We start from the raw sequence: 19,297 nt of genomic DNA on the forward strand, positions 1-19,297 counted from the left end.
TCGTGAGGTCGAGCCCCATGTCAGTCTCTGTGCTGACAGTGCGGATGGAACCTAGCTGGGAATTGTCTTTCGCACACTCTCTCTCCGCCTCTACCCTGCTTGCATTCTTTTTCTGTCTCAAAATAAATAAATAAACTAAAAAAATGATAGATATTGTGTTATGTATGTACAACCACAATAAGAACTTTATTTTTTTGTTTCTTTTTTAATATTTTACAGTAGGCTCCATGCCCAACCTGGCGCTCAGATTGACGACCCTGAGATCAAGAGTCACATGCTCTATTGACTGAGCCAGGCAGGTGCCCCAATAAAAACATTTTTTAAATGTCTGTTTATTTATTTTTGTGAGAGAGTGCGAGTCAGGGAGGGGCAGAGAGAGACAGAGAGAGACAGAGAATCCGAAGCAGGCTCTGCACTGTTAGCACAGAGCCTGATGTGGGGTTCGAACTCACAAACCACGAGACCGTGACCTGAGCCGAAGTCAGGCACTCAACTGACTGAGCCACCCAGGCACCCCCCGATAAAAACATTTTTTAAGGAATGAGTTGCTTTTTGTGCTTCTGTTAAAAATTTTATTTTTTGTATATAAATGGGCTCTCCATAAAGTGAGAAAACAAAAAGAAAGGCAGCTGCTTAAAAATGAAATCTGACTGGAAATCGTAATACCTGAAACGTGTGTGTGCTACTGTTTGTGTGGGTTTGGGAAGATGTAAGGACGTGGATTTTAGAAAGGGGCAGAGAAAGTCAGAAAGACAAAGGGAAAACCAAAGACCTAGTGGAGGGAGCAACTTTCTCACCCAGCAGGTCACGGTCTCCAGACTCCTCAGATTACACAACACCCAGTTTGCTCCTGACTCAGCAGCTGTGTCTCTAATCCTTCCCCCGGAGAAGCTTGGTCCATATTCTTCCAGAGTTTTTCTGCTCCTCTCATCCATGATATCTCTTCAAATAGGTATATTTCTTCCCCAGATACTAGATTCTGAAGAGAATTGGTAGTGACTTCGTGTCTCTGCTTAGCATCACCATTGCTCAAGCAGGGGTGCAAGCAGGGGAGGGGCAGAAAGAGAGGGAGACAGAGAAGCCAAAACAGGCTCCAGGCTCTGAGCTGTCATCACAGAGCCCGATGCGGGGCTTGAACTCATGAGCTGTGAGATCATGACCTGAGCTGAAGTCGGACACTCAACCGACTGAGCCACCCAGGCGCCCCTGAATAGCAGTGACTCCTTAAATGTGCCCAGTGCCTGACAGCTGAGAGAACACTCTGGTAGGCTGTGCCCCCTGAATGTCAGCTCTGTGGGGTCTGTTTTGTCCTCTGCTGAATTCCCAGCCCAGGAGTAGTCGTGCCACACAGGAGGCACACAATCAGTATTGCCTGAATCCATGACTTGGGGTTGTCGCATTTAGTCCTCAGGACAAGGCTGTGAGGTACTTTTTCTCCTCATTTTACAGATGAGAAAACTGAGTCTCAGCAAGCCTGAGGAATTTACCCAAAGATCTGGGATTCTTCGCACGGGTTATTTGGCTACAAGTCCACCGACGAGCAGGTACATCAAAATAAATTGTACTTTTATTTTTTTCCACTGTTTCATTTTCATTCAAGTGGGTTTTTATTTAAGATATAGAAGTCATAAGTTTTACATCCTCAGGCTTGATGTGTATTAGTTTTTAGCTTACTTTTTAAACAGCCATGCAGGTATATGAAACAAATACTTTGAGCCTTTGGGACGATGCTATTGTCTCCTGTTATTCCCCTGTCGTTCTGCCCATTTTTTCCTCGCCTCATGTTTTCCTTCCCTCTCCTTTTGTCCTCATCTGGCACGTAGCTCTCTGCTCTTCCAGCGATTTGAGAAAGCCCCTGTGGGGCCTCACCCTCCTCTCCAAATGGCTGTGAAATAATTCCTTCCAACCGCTCAAGTCTGCTCTCTAGGAGGAGTTCTGACAAACGCAACCTCTTCCGTCCCAACACCTTCCAGCAATATTGTTGTTCCCTTTCTAGAATGGCTGGCCCACTGGTCAAAATGGGATTTGTTGAGCTGAGGGGAGTTCCAGGCTCTTATGGTCTTTCTTCCCAGTATATGACTCCAACTCCAGGGTTAAAAGTCCCTCTCTGCTTATTAGTAATGGGACAAATTGATGTCGTATGCCTCCTAATAGGATGCCCTGAAAAGAGCACAGTACTATTTTTTGTGGGATTCCTGCCCCCAAACATGTAAACCTCGAGGAAGCATCAGACAAACTCAAACTGAGGGGCATGGCCTGTGCTCTTCAAAAATGTCAAGCTCTAGAAAGATGAGGAAGGTCTAAGGGACTGTTCTAGATCGGAATAGACGAAAGGAACATGACCACTGAATGCAACTGGGATCCCAGTTTGGATGCTCGACCCAGACGTGACATAATTAGGATAACCGGCAAAATTTGAATGGGGTCTGTGGGTTAGATGGTATTACTGAATCAGTGTCAATGTCCTGATGTCATGGATGCACAGCACTTACGTAGGAGTCTGTCTTGGATGTGGGGAACACGCCTTCAGGTATTAAGTGGGGGGGAACAGTCCCTCTGCCTTTGAATGCAGGATAATAGCAAAGTGGGTAAAAGGACAGGCTTTGAAATACAATCCATCTGACTCACATTGCAGGCTGGGTCTGTGCCCCCACCTGCCAAGTGTAGCAAATACCGTACCTACTTCACAGAGTATTTTAAGAATTTGAGGGGCGCCTGGGTGGCGCAGTCGGTTAAGCGTCCGACTTCAGCTCAGGTCACGATCTTGCCGTCCGTGAGTTCGAGCCCCACGTCAGGCTCTGGGCTGATGGCTCAGAGCCTGGAGACTGCCTCCGATTCTGTGTCTCCTTCTCTCTCTGCCCCTCCCCCCTTCATGCTCTGTCTCTCTCTGTCTCAAAAATAAATAAACGTTAAAGAATTTGATGCGATCATGTGCGTAAAGAGTGTAGCCTCGTGCCTGGCACACAGCAAGCGCTCCATCAACTCTAGCTATCTTTATTGCCTGCACGCGTTTCAAGGGGATGAACAACTTCAATCGTAGTGAATGCTGGCTTTCCAGCTTTGTGGCTGGGCCCCCTCCCTGGTTCCCTCCTGGCTGCTCTGCTTTGAGAACATGTCACCGTCACCATGGGCGTTATTGTTGTCCTTGGGCCCAGCCACTAGTCAGAAGTATTTTCTTTGGCCTAAATGCAGATTCCCAAGCTAAGTGCTGAGGTCTGAAGGAAAGCTCCGGCCCCGAGCCCTTGCTTCACAATCTGGGCTTCCAGTTCTTGCGGCGGCATGCTGGGGCCAGCTTCTATCTCTTCCTGAACAGCCAGGGGCTTGATTGAATTTCCTCTGGACCTCCAGAGGGCATGACTCTGGATCCGGAGGTGATCCATCTAAATGTCCTTGTTTCGGAAGACCTGGAAAGCAGCTAGTTGGCCATCAGTTTCCCTTGAATGTGGGCAGGCTCGGATTAGAGGTGCACAGGGTGGCCAGACCCCTGATGGTCTGGGTGTGTACTAGCTGAGACAGGAAGTAGCATCTTTCCAGGGCAGATATCGGAGGGTGTGATTTGGGCCCTGCTCTGCCTTATCACCTAAAGCACCTGTTCAGGAAATCACCAAGGGCAGGTGTGTCCCTAGAGTAGGTAGGGTGTGCTCAATTTTCGTAGGTTTGACAGCAAAGGCTTCATTATCATTTTAATCTTCACCCTCTTTAGGGACTCTGCCATTCAAGTATCAAATCATTTCAAGAAAAAATTTGGGGGGACACCTGGGTGGCTCAGTTGGTTAAGCAACCGACTCTTGGCTTTGGCTCAGGTCATGATCTCGCGGTTTGTGAGATGAGCCCCGAGTCTGGCTCTGAGCTGAGAGCACCACGCCTGCTTCAGATTCTCTCTCTGCCCGCCCTGCTCACTCTCTCTCAAAATAAATAAATAAACTTAAAAAAATTTTTTTGCGCTAAGTCTTGAAGCAAAATTACTTCATCATTTATTATCTCAAGATTTCTACTGATTAGCAATTCAGACCAAAGACAGTGATGACCAATACGGCTATTCTCTGCTCTATGATGTCCAGGGCTTCAGATTATGGTTGTTGATGAAGGCTGGGGACTGGAGTCATTCAGAGGGTCCTTTACTTGCATGTCCGCTGATTGAGGCTCGTTGCCAGCTAGGGGCCTTTTGGCAGGAACATCCGTATATGGCTTCTCCATGTGGCCCGGGCTTCCTCACAACATGGTGGCTTTTTTTCCAAGCCAAGTGCCCAGAGGAAAAGAGAGAGAGAGGTGAAGGCTGTGTTGCCTTTTATGACCTAGTGTATTAGAGTTCTTGAGAGAAATAGAACCAATAAGAACCAAATCTGTAATTCCAAAATGCAAGTTCAAAATCCGCAAAGTGGCCAGCAGGCCGGAGACCCAAAGAGCCAATGCTGTAGTTCAAGCCCAAAGGCCACTGGTTGCAGAATTCCTCCTTGCCTGGGGGACATCGGTAGTTTGTTCTATTTGAGTCTTCAACTGATTGGATGAGGCTCACCTACTTTATGGAGAGAAATCTGCTTTGCTCAAAGTCTACGGTCTTAAATGTTAATCTCATCCCAAAACCTCATCACAGAAACATCAAGAATAATGCTTGACCAAATATCTGGGCACTGTGATCCAGCCAGGTTGACACACAAAATTAGCCATCCCACCTAGTTCCAAAAGTCACACAGCATTACTTCTACCACAGTCTATTGAGCAAGGCAGTTACAAAGGTCCACCCAAGTACAACAGGAAGGAACATAACATTCCACCCCCTCAGCTGCGGCCCCCTGACCCTGCTCCAAGCTCAACAGAGGAATATCAGGGTCATGTTATAAGAAGAGCATGTGGAATGGGGTATATATTGGTGCGGCATCTGGAAAATACAAATGTCATCAACATCTAACTGTAATGTAAGAGAAAAGGAAACCAGGGGTGCCTGGGTGGCTCAGTCGGTTAAGCGTCTGACTTCAGCTCAGGTCATGATCTCACGGTTCACGGGTTGAAGCCTGCTTCGGATTCTGTGTCTCCCTCTCTCTCTGCCCCTCCCCCACTTGTGCTTTGTCTCTCTCAAAAATAAACATTTAAAAATTTTTTAAAAAGACAGAAAAGGAAACCAACTTAAAATATGTCTTTCAATTAAAAAAAATTTTTTTTTTTTTACTTTAGAGAGAGAGAGAGAGAGAATGAGCAGGGGAGGGGCAGAGAGGGAGACAGAATCCACAGCAGGCTCCAGGCTCTGAGCTGTCATCACAGAGCCCGATGCAGGGCTTGAACTCATGAGCTGTGAGATCATGACTTGAGCCGAAGTCGGACGCTTAACCGACCGAGCCACCCAGGTGCCCCTAAAATATGTCTTTCAAAATGTAAGTTCTTGGGCGTGGCTGAACTAGAAGTTATAGCGGAGGCGTCACATGCCCTGCACCTGTATGCGACACCACCGAAGTTGCAGACTGCCATTGGTCTGTTGTTTGGGAAACTCAAAAAACACGAGTGGAGTTGCTGTAGGTAGTATGATTTTCCAAAACGGTGAAGACTGTAAAATTCTACACAAAAGAAAGTACAGTTTTCTCTCTGTTTACATAGTAGTTGCTTTCCCGGGAGGAGGTGGCTAGTTATGCTGAGCATGTGAGAGTAGACAACAAAACCCAGTGTGTTCATGTGTAAAGTGGGGTTAAGTTTCAAGGCTCAAAGCACCACATAGTAGATTGTTTTACCTATAGAAATGCCTCATGGAACATTGAAACATCGTGTGGGATATAGGATAGTTCCCACAGAGCTTTCCAGCACATTGGCGGAAGACTGTGGGTCTTCCTGATTTCTCCCTACTAATGTCCTAGTATTTCTCCCTTCTAAGGTCCACTAATGGTGCCCTTCCCAGCCCTCAGAAAAACAAAAAAAGCCTCCACAGATTTCTAAGACACATCCTGGAAGGTGGTAACACCCCTATTGAGAACCCAGTGCTGTAAAGGAAGAGAACAGAGAAATTCCGAAGATTCCTATGGAGAAAACAAGGAAAAAGTGTGGGGAGTACAGAAATGAACCGACCAGGGTTAAAACAGAAGATAGAAGGCAAAGAGCCCCGTGCAACATCTGATGGGTGGGACCACTGTGTGTGCGTGTAACCGGAGGGATTGTTCAGCGCATCCCAGAGACCCCAGTGGAGGCCCCACCCTGCTCCTTTAGGGTTCCACCATCAGCCGGGATCAGAGAAGGGCCCCTTCTCAGGTGTCCACCATCATCTGCATCGAGGGCCCCTAAGTTTGTAGGACATTACTCACACTGGAGGTGAAGCGTGGGGAAAAGGAGCTGAAGGGCCATACGGTGTTCTCTTTTGGATCGCTACACCCCAATAGTTGGGCCTCTCTTCGTTTAAGGATGAAAGAAAAATCTTAGGCCTTACTGGGACTATCTGATAAAAACTAGAAACTTCAAAGTGGCCTCATTTCTTTTTTAAATGAGGCTTCATTCAGGAAGCTCTATGTCACACCTAACATATCTTTTAAACTTCTACCCCTGGGCCTTTGCACCCACCGTCTGCCTTGTTGGAATGCCATTTCCCCAGCTGGAAGCCCGTGTATCACCTGTCCCACTACCTTCATGAAGTCTGGAGTTCTGAGCCGAGCCCAAGGAGAATTTTCTTCTTCTTTCTCCCTGGCATGACTCTGTCTCTTATGGCTTGGGCACTCATCAGACTCACATGTGCTGCATCTTTTATGAGGCTCTTTCCTCTCACTAGTTACTTTCTTAAGGGCAGTGACTAATGCGGATGCTTATGTTTCTTTGTATCTCCCCACACCACCTAGCCCGGTGGCTCCATCAAAGTATAAATATTTTGGATTAATTCGATAGGAATAAAACTTTGTAAATTCTCCCACTTGAAATATGGCAACTTTACCTCCTGAGGTCAAATCAAGCTTTCACCTCACTGGGAATTCATTGCTGACATTTCCAGGACTTCCCTTCTTCCTGTGAGAAGCCGAACAATTAGCCACTACTTTAGACAATAGGGCATTGATTTTGCCTAAGTGAATATTGGAAATAGCTTCCAGGAAGAGAAAGCTGCAACGGTCTGAGTCAGGCAGGCAGTGGGCAGGTGAAGAAGGCAGTGCATCCATCAGCCGTGGCCTTAAGGAGGCGTGGCCTCGAATCCCTTCCGAGGAGGAGGAAGCCAGTGTGAGTCTCTTCAACTTCTGGAAGGGAGCTGTCAAGAATTATCATCCTCAGACTTTGTAACCTGCTCCCTGCTCACATTTCCAAGTCTAAGTATCTCTGTGAATCATTTCAGACACGGGGGGTGCACCTGTGTGTAGTTTCACTAACCGGACCCCCCCCGCCCCCCCCCCCCCCCCCCCGCCATGGTAAGAACTTTCAGAAATCTACTGAACTACGAGAACTTCATTTTAGTTTATTGGGAGGGTTTTTTGTTTCGTTTTTGCTTGTTTTCTGGCTTTGTTTGTTTGTTTGTGTTAGTATCACAGGCCCTGGATTTGATGTTTCAAGAGGGTCCGTGATCTTGTCCTGTGACTTCGCTCAACCCTCAGGTTAGGGATCCCTGTGTTACAGTCTCTTGGCAGCCTGAACTTTCCCTCTTGGCATTTCTAAAAGTGTGTTAAAAAACAATCTGTTTTTTTAAGGTTGTTTATTTATTTTGATTTTTTAATGTTTATTTATTTTTGAGAGAGAGAGAGAGAGAGAGAGAGAGAGAAAATGCAAGTGGGGGAGGGGCAGACAGAGGGGGACAGAGGCTCTGAAGCAGGCTCCTAGCTGACAGCACAGAGCCCAATGCAGGGCTCAAACTCACCAACTGCGCGATCATAACCTGAGCCAAAGTCGGACACTTAAGCAACTGAGCCACCCAGGCGCCCCCCAAAAACAATCTATTTTCTAATTATTTGTTTAATGCCTCTTTCTTTTGCTGAGCTGTATGCTCCATGCAGACGGGTGGCCAGGTCTGTTCACCATGGCGTTGTTGGTTCCTAGCACAGCAGCATAGTGGGGCTCAGTGAATACGTGTCGAGTGGGGAAATAGCCTGGAAGTTCCTCAAACAGTTAAACATAGACTTACCGAATAACCTGGCAATTCCACTCCTAGGTATATACCCAAGAGAATTGAAAACATATGTCCATACAGTAACTTGTACATGAATGTTCACGACAGCATTATTCATAACAGCCCCAAAATTGAAACAAGCCACATGTCCATCAACTCATGCGTGGATGAATAAAATGTATTCATACATCCATACAATGGAATATGCAATAAAAGAGAATGAAGTACTGATAGGCACTGCAACATGGGTGCAACACAAGGCCTTGAAAACACTGTGCTAAGTGAGAGAAACCAGACACAAAAGGCCGCATAGTGTGTGATTTCAGTTACGAAATGTCCAGAATAGGTAAATTGTAAAGATATAAAATGTTTGTAAAGATACAAAAACCCGTATGAGGGTTTTTGTTATGATGGAAATGCTTTGGAACTAGAGAGTGGTTGGGGCGCCTGGGGCGCTCAGTGGGTCGAGTGTCCAACTTGGCTCAGGTCATGATCTCTTGGTTCATGGGTTCGAGCCCCACGTCGGGCTCTATGCCGACAGCTGGAAGCCTGAAGCCTGCTTCAGATTCTGTGTCTCCCTCTCTCTCTCTGCCCCACCCCTGCTCACTCTCTCTCTCAAAAATAAAGAAACATTAAAAAAAAATTTTTTTCCTATGGTTGCATAACATAGGAAGTATACTATATAACACTAAATCGTGAATTTAATGTTATGTGAATTATAACTCGATTTTTAAAAATATTGTCGTAAAAAGAACACTATGTATTGGGTGCCTAGATGGCTCAGTGACTTTCGTTCAGGTCATGATCTCACGGTTCGCGAATTCGAGTCTCACATCAGGTGAGCACAAGCCCCGCGTTGCATGAGCCCTGCTTTTCTCTCCCCCACCCCACCCCCGTGCCCCTCTTGGGATTCTCTCTCTCTCTGCCCCTTGCTCACTTGTGCCCTCTCTCTCCCTCAAAGCAAACAAACAAAAACCCCCAAAAAACTATATATATGATTGTATTAAAAAACGATACATATATATATAGAGAGAGAGAGAGAGAGAGAGGGAGAGAGGGAGAGAGAGAATGATTCACTGCTGAGAAAGATGCAAACTCAGGGTGAACCAGAGCTGGTCCACCTCTAGGCCTTTCTGGATTTTCCTGCTAGCCATGGTGCGTGAGAAAAGCTGGGCTCTAAAAGTTGAGCTGTTGGCACTCTGCGTGAGAAAAGGGCGTGGCTGTGATTCGTCTGTGCTTTGGCTGCCAGCACTCTTACTGGATGTGGTCCATCACCGACATTTTTATCAACTTCAAGAGAGGAAGTTTAGAGAGGCAGGCTATCACCCTATTTTCTTGAAACTGATTTCTGAGGCATGTCAGATTCACAAAAACATCCTAGATGTCGAGGCCAAGCACATCGTCTTAATCGTATGGGGAGAGGGACAGGTGGTGAATACTCAAGTTAGAATTTTGATGTATTTTACTGTAGGAGATACATCAGTACTGTAGGAAATACTGTAGGAAATTTGGAAGTTTACGAAAGAGGCCAAAAAAAAACAAAACCAGTTGGTGTTACCTGGGGCCATGCTTTGGTGCTGTCATGAACCCAGAAAAATGAGCATTGTCTCCCATTCAAACCCTGGTGGAATGGGTGTAGACAGGGGAACAGACACTCCCTGTGTTAATATATTCAAGGGCCGTCAGCAGTTTGGCTGTACAAGAGGACTTTTGGGGGTTTGTCCTTGCAGATGTATCACCTCTGAGCGAGAATGGAGGACTGACCCTTCACCAGGTCCTCCTTATCGGGAAGCACAGAAGTCCTGAGAAACACCAATTTGGAAGAGAGAGAAACTGTTTTTGCAGGAGAGAGGCACATACTATTGGGCCTACAATTACCCTCATCACCAGGTCCTGGCCAGGGCCTCTTGGAGGTCAAGACAGACCCACGGTTACATTCATTCATTCATTCATTTATAATTTTTTAATGTTTATTTATTTCTGAGACAGAGAGAGACAGAGCATGAGCAGGGGAGGGGCAGAGAGAGACAGAGACACAGAATCAGAAGCAGGCTCCAGGCTCTGAGCTGTCAGCACAAAGCCCGACGCAGGGCTCGAACTCACAAACCGTGAGATCATGACCTGAGCCAAAGTCGGTCGCTCAACCGACTGAGCCACCTAGGCGCCCCTACATGTATTTTTTTAAAGGTCCTAGTCTAGGGGCACCTGGCTGGCTCAGCCCACAGAGCATGTGACTCTTGATCTCAGGGTCATGATTTCAAGTCCCATGTTGGGTGTAGAGCTTACTTAAAAAATAAATAAAAAATAAAACCCCACGTATATGAAAATGTGAAGAAATGCACCTCCCTCCCCCGCCAAAAAAAAAGTTCATTGAGAAGTGTGTGGTATTTAAAATGTTTACCTTTGGGGCGCCTGGGTGGCGCAGTCGGTTAAGCGTCCGACTTCAGCCAGGTCACCATCTCGCGGTCCGTGAGTTCGAGCCCCGCGTCAGGCTCTGTGCTGACAGCTCAGAGCCTGGAGCCTGCTTCGGATTCTGTGTCTCCCTCTCTCTGCCCCTCCCCCACTCACGCTCTGTCTGTCTCTCAAAAATAAATACATATTTAAAAAAATAAAATGATGAAGACCTTTGTCTTCAGTCAATAAGCGATTTGCTCTTTAGACCTTAGTTCTCTTCCTGGCCAATCCCGTATGCTTGTTTGCTGCCACCTTGCCCTGCTTGGATGTTTTTGTCGATTTAATTTTTGTTTAATTTTGGTCAGCAGCAGCAGCCTATTACAAGGGCAAGGGCAATAATCATGCGCTCTTCAGCTGTAAGCGACGCAAGTGTTAAGCAGGGCCACTCTCTGGCCCTCCTAGGTGTTGCTTGTTGAGCTGGCTCCTGTGAAACACATCGGTGAGGCCTTGGCCTGCTCTGGGCCCCTCATGCGTCTCTCTTCTGGCGGCCTCAAACCCAGATGGGCTACCCTGCGGGGACTCGGGAATGGCACTGTGGGCCCAGGGACCCAGTAAAGACTCACCTTGAGAAATGTGGGAAAGGAAGGTTTGGCTTCACTGGAAGCCCTTTAAACATGGGCGAGAGAACACGTAACATGGCAGATCATTACAGAGGTCAGCTGGAGTTCCCTGAAGGACTCTCTTGGATGCTAACTGTCTGTGTGGAGTACTGGTTGTGAATTACCTTGCCACTTCCCAACGGTGGCGGTCAGGGAACATTCCAGAATCCCCATCATGTACCAGATATTCCTATAAGCACTTTTCATGGTATCGTCTCATTTCATCTTCACCACAACCCTACAAGACAAGCCCTATTCTTATGCCCATTTTACAGATGAGTAAATGAAGAGTAGAATGGGTAACTTGCCTCAAATCACATCACTGATGAGTAGCAGAGCTAGGATTTGAAGACTGGTCCGTCTGATCCCAGAGTTCAGGATCTCAGAGCCCATTACTTTTCCAAATCAACTTTACTTTCCTCAGGGCCTTTGTGGGAACAGGAAGCCAACTTTGCACTGCAGGTAGCAGTGAAAAGAAAGATCCTACAGCGTGGCTGTGAGTACAAACAACAGAGACACGCAAAGCTCTGGACCTCAGCTGCTCTTAAAAGAGCTGCGAGCGGTGGGCAGGACGCAGGCCTCTGCTCTTGTGGAGACCAACCTCCTGAGCAGGTCACCCAAGGCTTCCCTGTAGCCTCTTGACAGGGGGCCGAGGTCTGGCAGAGACAGAAAGAGACTCAGGCATTTTGAAGCAGGAAGGAAACTTGATGAGTATTCACCCTCTCATGTTACAGGCAGGGAAACTGAGGTTTGGGAGATTAAGCAAATCGCTCCTGCCTGCAAGCATAACCTGGGTCTCCTGGCTTGCATACCAGTTACAAAATGGGCCGCTTGCCAAATTGGGAAGCCAAGGCTCTGAGAGGTGATGTAATTGACCGAAGGCAGGGACCCATACTCAACTCCCTTGGAGTCTGCTACATGCTGAAGTCATAGTGGGCTGTGATAGGAAGGCATTCTTCCCACCCTTGTCAGATGAATGAATCATATGCATTTGCGGTTCCCCAAAACTTGCCTGAGCATAAGAATCATATGGGGGCAGGTGTTAAAAATGAAAGCTCCAGTCTGACTGTGGGTCCCACCCTTGATATATTGTTCTCACAAAATCCCTAACCTGTTATCACCAGCTTTTCATAAACTAAAGGGTGTTCTTTTCAGATTTGTTTCTTGCAGGCCCGGACCTGTTGGGATTTTGAGCACGCTTCTTAAAACACTGCCTGCCTACCTTTATTCTCAGTAAGGCAGGTTGTGTCCTCTAGGCGGCAGAAATGAGCCACTTGTTCTTTCTTTGGGGCTGAGCCTTCAAAATTCCCAGAAATTTAAGGAGAAAATAAATACCCAAAGGTGGTTGAAAGGAGGCAGATCTTACAACATACTTTTCTCACTAGGTTGAAATGTCCTCTAAGAGACAATAAGAACTCAGGCTCTGAATTCAAACAGACCCAAATTCATGCATCAAATGTACAGCATGGTGACTGCAGTTCACAGTACTGTACTTTTGAAATTTGCTAAGAGCATAGACCTTAAATGTTCTCACACACACACACACACACACACACACACACACCACAAGGTAAATATGTGAGATAATAAATGCATCAACTAACTATATTGTGGTAATCATTTCACAATAAATATGTATATCAAATCATCACATTGCATACCTTAAATGCCCACAATATTATTTGTCAGTTATATCCCAATAAAGCTAGAAAAAATAAATAAATAAAAAACAGCCCCAAGTTCATATTCATTCAATCATCCGTCTTTGTGATCCCAGCAGGCTATTTAAATTCGTCAAACCTCAGTTTCCTGTTCTGTAAAATGGGAATAATAACACCAGCTTAATAGTATTGCTTCGAGCCTTTTATTGCAATTACTAAAAAAATATTTGCTGTTATTATTACCTCAACTGTTACTGTTGCTCTCCGAATGGCATATGATGATTAAGTCTAGCAGGAAGGTAGGCTCCTCTTTCTTCAACAGTTGGCTAAAGCTCTCTAAAGAGGCATTCAGCCCATTCTTTTCCAGGCTCTGTCCTAGGATGACATTTCACATCCTGGAAACCCGTAATATGAACAACACAGAGTCCACACTGGATGGAAGGAAATGTGTTGACTTCCTTAATAAAATCAAATCCGCTTCCTCTGAGGTTGGCTCCGGCGGCCGGGAGTATCTCCCCATGGGAAGGATGGCAGGATCTCTTGGCTCTGTATCCCAAGATCCACCTTCCCCTGGAGATTTCTCCCTAATCTCACTGGTGACCCCACAGGTAAGGAAAGCTGCAACCCTTCCCCACCCTGTGAGAATTTCACCTCCAGTGTCAGCCTTGGAGGACCTGGGTTTGATTTCACTGAGGGTGTCAGTAAGTTTCTTTACCCCGAGACTTGACGATTCTCTTCTTTTTAGCTTCACCTGAACTAGCTTGCGATTTCAGGATCCTTAGTTCCTAACTGGAAAGAATAATAACGCTCATAGAGGCTACCATTTTTTGAACCGTTCTTATGCACCAAGTGCCTATGGATTCTCTCATTCCATCTCCACTGCAGCCCAGTGGGTTAGTTCCGGTGACCGCCCTCGTTCTGCAGATGGAGAAACTGAGGCACTGGGCAGTTAGGTGATTTGCTCAAAGCCTCAAGGGTGATCAGAAAAGGAGCTTAGGTCTAGAACTCCACAGTCTGACTCCAGAGCTGGATTCCAAATCACATGGCAGTGAAGGGAGTTGAATGAACATAGAACCTGCCTTCCCACCCCTCCTGTCCCCTGGAGCAGTGATAAAACCTGAGATCTTTAATTGTACCAGTTTCAGCTAAAGGCTCAACTATAGCCTGGGCTCCCTCTGGCCACCTCGGAGTCAGGTGAAGGTGTCAGTGACATCAGGGAAGAGTTTTCCTCAGGGAGAGAGCCAGCCTCCCACAGCACCCTCTATTCCGACATTTCCTCTTTCCCACCTGCTTCCGCCCTCCTCTCCCACAGCAAGTGCCCTTCCTGCTCGAAACACAGGGGACACTCACTTTTCTGGGCATGTGAAGAAGGGGTGTGAGGCACACTCAGCTAGCAGATGTCCAGCCCAGGTGGGCAGAGGGCCACCTCTGAGGTCTTCTCTTGCCGGACAAATTGAGTCCAGCCCCTAAGCATGGATGCTGTTCCCTCTCGCCTAACCTTTCACCTCATTTTTTCACCCTTGTGGAGGCAATGCTCCACAGGGCAGGTAAAGACACCGTCCCCGCCCTGGAGACTCAGAATCTGTCGCCATCACCCTGAGGTGAGGAGGAAATTGCAGTGTTGAGGTTTCTTGCTTCTTCCTCACTGAGAGAGAAGAACCCAACTGTCAACAAACCCCAAAGAATGAACCAAATGGTGCTGGGAGGTTACTGGGCACCAGGGCCCCAGGTGTGGCAACAAAGGTCATGAGATAGCCCGGGCACAGAAAGCGAAGTGACAAAGGACAGAGGGTAAAGAGAGGAGAAAGCCTGAGAAGAGGGGCGCTTGAGGGTCAGAGGAGTGAGGCCAGTGTGGCTGGACTCCCCAGGTACCCAGGCTGCAGGGCAGGTAGGACCTGAGGTGAGGAGGGGAGGAGAGAATTAGAAGGAGGCATCTGAAGATGGGGATCTGTGTCCCAAGAGGCAAAAAAAAAACCCCAAAAAACAAAAAACCCAAACCACCTTTAAAAGAATAGCAAACGTTCCAGAGAAGCAAGAGGCCTAGCATGCTAAATACTCAGACCCGCTGACCCTGGGGGGGTGGGGGCTTGCACAGGGGGTGTGGTTGCACGAAGGGTCCAGTGGTGGGTGGGGAAGCTGCAGAGATTGCTGCTGGTCTGGATTTGTCCATATAAAGCAATTTGCAGAGAAGGCAGCGTGGGAGAAGAGGAGGAAGCCGAGGTAGTTAAGGAGATATGTTTAAAAGTTTAGTACAAAAGGCTACATAGTGTGTGGTTCCATTTATACAGCATTCTGGAAAAGGCAAAATTATGAGGCAGAAAACAGATCGGCGGTTGCCAGGGGCTAAGGGTGAGAGGATGTGATTGTGCAAAGGGCTATGAGGGACTTTTGGGGGGTGATGGAACTGTTCTGGATCTTAATTGAGGTGATGACTACACAACTGTATACATCTGTCAAAACTCACAGAATGTACACTTTATTTTATTTTATTTTTTATTTGAGAGAGAAAGAGAGAGAGTGCGCATGAGTCAGGGAGAGGGGCAGAGGGAGAGAGAAAGAATCTTAAGCAGGCTTCGTGTTCAGCGTGGAGCTTGACAAGGGTTCGATTCCACAACCCTGGGATCATGACCTAAGCTGAAATCAAGAGTCTGACACTCAACGGGATGCCCAGACTATTGAGCCACCCAGGCGCCCCAAATTGGGGGAGGTGTCAGAATTACATATTACAACTGCATTAAAAAAAAGAAAAATTTAGCGTCTTCATTTTTTTTAATTTTTTTTTTAACATTTATTCATTTTTGAGACAGAGAGAGACAGAGCATGAATAGGGGAAGGTCAGAGAGAGAGACACAGAATCTGAAACAGGGTCCAGGCTCTGAGCTGTCAGCACAGAGCCCGATGCGACGCTGGAACTCACGGACCGCGAGATCGTGACCTGAGCCGAAGTCGGACGCCCAACCGACTGAGCCACCCAGGCACCCCGCGTCTTCATTTTTTAGAACCAATATAAACTTCTTTGCAAATTCTCTTTCCCATTAAGATTCCATGGAAGAATTTAAACTTGCCAACTAAAGGAAAACCAGCCTCTTCTACTTTAAAATAGCTTCACTGAGGGGGCGCCTGGGTGGCTCAGTTGGTTAAGCGTTCAACTTTGGTTCAGGTCATGATCTCACAGCTTGTGGGTTCGAGCCCCACGTCGGGCTCTGTGCTGACAGCTCCCAGCCTGGAGCCTGCTTCCGATTCTGTGTCTTCCTCCCTCCGCCCCTCCCCCACTTGTGCTCGGTTTCTGTCTCTCAAAAATGAATAAACATTAAAAAAATTAAAAGTAAAATAAAATAGCTACATTGAAGTAGTTCAGCCCCTTTTGGATACATATGCGGTCCAGTCCCTGCCCACACTGTTACCTGCTCTCCAGGTGTACCCCTGCTTCTCCTCTCCCTGCCCCCCTACCTTGTGTGTGGATCTGGGGCAATGGCAGAGGGTAGCTGGTCTGTTGGTCTGGATGCTGGACCTGGTGGTGTCCTCAGTGGCCTCTACAGAGCTGTCCTTCACCCACCTGGTCTCCTGGCATCCACGGTGAGGCCCTGGCTGCTGGGGCCTCATGGTGCAATGGGCTCATTGGTCCTGTCTCAGCTCTGCTGGTTCTGTCCATACAAACCTGCCCCTGCTCCATGTCACTGCATGTTTTCCATTTCCCAAGGCCGGTCCACAGGCTCTCAACTCTCCACACCCTTCATTCCCTAGCAGCTCCAGAAACTTCTGGGTTTCTCCTGGGCCACACTCCAGGCAAGGGGAATTAGGATGGGGCAGGGAGGACATCTAAAGACTCTTCCAGACTAAACATACCATATAGTTGTCTCTGCTTTGCTGCAGCCGTCCCAGATAGACTTAGGGATACATGGCAAGGGTGACTGTCCCAGGCTCCATTCAGGGAGTGGGGCACAAGCTGTTTCTGTTTCTGGCATGCTCTCAACCTCTGGGGAGGTTTTCCACTCTTCCCCATACTTCCATCAAGGTTTGACATGAGTGGGAGAGCATGGATTCCTGGTCTCCCCATCACCCCTCCTCCAGATACCAAAAAGATCTGTACCTCCTCTTTATGTTTTTCAGAGACTTCCTTTTTATCGTATCTTTCTCCTTTCCTGCTCTTTGGATTTTATTCTAGATGGTATCCACCTTTCTCTTTCCCTAGAACAATAAGCCTCATGGTGCAGGGAGAGAATGTAGCTTAATGATAATGGAAATGCTTTGGAAAGTGTTTCAAAAATGGTACCTCCAGGGGCGCCTGGGTGGCGCAGTCGGTTAAGCGTCCGACTTCAGCCAGGTCACAATCTCGCGGTCCATGAGTTCGAGCCCCGCGTCGGGCTCTGGGCTGATGGCTCAGAGCCTGGAGCCTGTTTCCGATTCTGTGTCTCCCTCTCTCTCTGCCCCTCCCCCGTTCATGCTCTGTCTCTCTCTGTCCCAAAAATAAATAAACGTTGAAAAAAAAAATAAAAAAAAAAAAAATGGTACCTCCATTACTACAGGATCTTAGGAATGAAGCAGCCATTTCCAAGGGAGTGCTTTTGCTGGCATGTTGAGAAACTGTCTTTAAAATGATACAGGTTTTCTAAAAATGGTGGAATTCTCATCCGTTCGGGTACACAGCATATTCTTCGCCTTTGAGACTCCTCCTAGACTACTTCCATTACACCCAGTGCTATCACTGTATGTTCTTTTCCTTAAACGGAAGAAGTCTTATCTCCGTCCTCTCTCCCATTCCCACCGCTGCCTTAGTTCAGGCCCTAGTATTTCTCACCTGGATTGTAGGAACAGTTTTCTGATTGATTTCTTTTTACCCCCAGACTTGTTACCTGCTTTCCTCTACCCATCCTTGCCACTGGCATGATCTTTCCAAACACATATCAGACTGTGTTGTTCCTCTGCTTAGGACCCTTCTGTTGGGCCCCCATGCCTCTATGACCTGGCCCCTGCTCTTCACTCAAGATTCACCTCCTTTTCTTGTGAACAAAATCTCTACTCCACTCCCAGCAAACCACGTATGGTGGACTAGCTGTGCTGTGTTCGTCCCTACCTCTGTGCCTTTGCACATGCTGCTCCCTCTGGTGGGAGTGTCCCTCTTCACCTTCTTACCATGCAACATTCAGCTCAAAGATCTCCTTCTCCTTGAAGCCTCCTTCTACTTGTCCCTCCAAGCAAGACTCTATGGTCTGAGTCATCACGATGCGAACTTGCCTCTGTTAGGACACTTACCTCAAAGAATTGCATTGTAGCACCAGACTGTGAGCTTTTGGGGGCCAGTGATGGGCTGTAGTAATTTCTGTTTCCCCAGAATGTAGCACATTGCTTGGCCCAAGCCAGTGGAATGAATGAATGAATAATGACCAGCATCAGCCATGGAGTGGGAAAAGACCTTGAAGGTCACTGGGTTCAATGTTTCCATTTTCCAGATGAGTCCCAGAGAACTTAAATCACTAGGTTGACCTCACACAGGTAATTATTACATAACTAAACCTTGTCTGGGGCATCTGGCTGGCTCAGTCGATGGAGTATGCCACCCTTGATCTTGGGGTTGTCAGTTTGAGCCCCACGTTGGGTGTAGAGATTGCTTAATAAATAAAATCTTTTGTTTTAAAGTTCATTTATTTTTCTTAGTAATCTTTACACCCAATGCGGGGCTCAAACTCATGACCCCAAGATCAAGAGTCACATGCTCCTCCAACTGAGCCAGCCAAGTGCCCCAAAAATAAAATCCTAAAAAAAAAACCCAAAACAAAAAAAATCCCAACCAAACCTGGTCCTTTGACTCCAGGTACAGAGCTCTTTCTACTCTCTACAGGGCCTCTAGACACAGGAGAGGGGAGTAGTGGGGGTCAGGGTGTAGGCAGGGGTCAGTGAGAAGACACCAGAAGCAAAATAACTCCAAGCTGGCATAACTTATTCTCAAGCAGGAAAATGGGTCAACCCCACAAAGGGGTTTTGTAAAACCCTCTCACCTGTGCGACTGGAGTGATGTACACAATATCACCGTGAGCAGCTGGCCTCACAATAACAATGCTGTGGAGGAAATTTAAATAGAAGCCTTGCTTGTTCACTACTGATTTGTTTGAGGCCCGGCCAGCGTATCTGGCCTGATTACACCACCACCATCACAGGGATTTGATCGCTTTATGTCTTTAAAAACAAAACTTAGATTTTATGATTTTATAAAAGCAGCCATGTGCACTAAACTCTCACCTTGTTTATTCCTGGGGCTTTGGGGTCACAGGCTAGGGTGGAACCTTTGATCTTCAGCTTTCTTATGGCACGCTTTAGGGCCAGTCACTTAACTGCTCAGCAGCACCTCAGCTTTCATGTTTGTAAAGATGGAGGTCACGCTAGTGCTCTGCATGGTTGCCATGGGGACGAGAAGAAGGCACTAGAGAAGGAGCCCACAGAGTGGATAAAGCCTGGCCCTGGAGCCAGAGTGCCTGGGTTTGAATTTTGGTTGCACACCTTGCAAGGCGTGTGACCTCAGACATGTTAAT

At 47.1% G+C, this 19,297-nt stretch overlaps 1 long non-coding RNA gene across 1 annotated transcript; it reads right to left on the reverse strand.

Moving 5' to 3' along the window:
* Window positions 1-3,934: 3,934 nt before the first annotated feature.
* LOC115516557 lies at window positions 3,935-14,235 on the reverse strand. The gene is made up of 2 exons (XR_003969576.1): window positions 14,121-14,235; window positions 3,935-4,226 (listed from the first exon to the last, which is right to left on the reverse strand). It is a non-coding gene; the product is annotated as an uncharacterized LOC115516557 (long non-coding RNA).
* Between the last annotated feature and the right edge of the window lie 5,062 nt (window positions 14,236-19,297).

This window comes from Lynx canadensis, chromosome B3, assembly GCF_007474595.2.
Source record: "Lynx canadensis isolate LIC74 chromosome B3, mLynCan4.pri.v2, whole genome shotgun sequence".
In the NCBI taxonomy this organism is placed as follows: Eukaryota; Metazoa; Chordata; class Mammalia; order Carnivora; family Felidae; genus Lynx; species Lynx canadensis.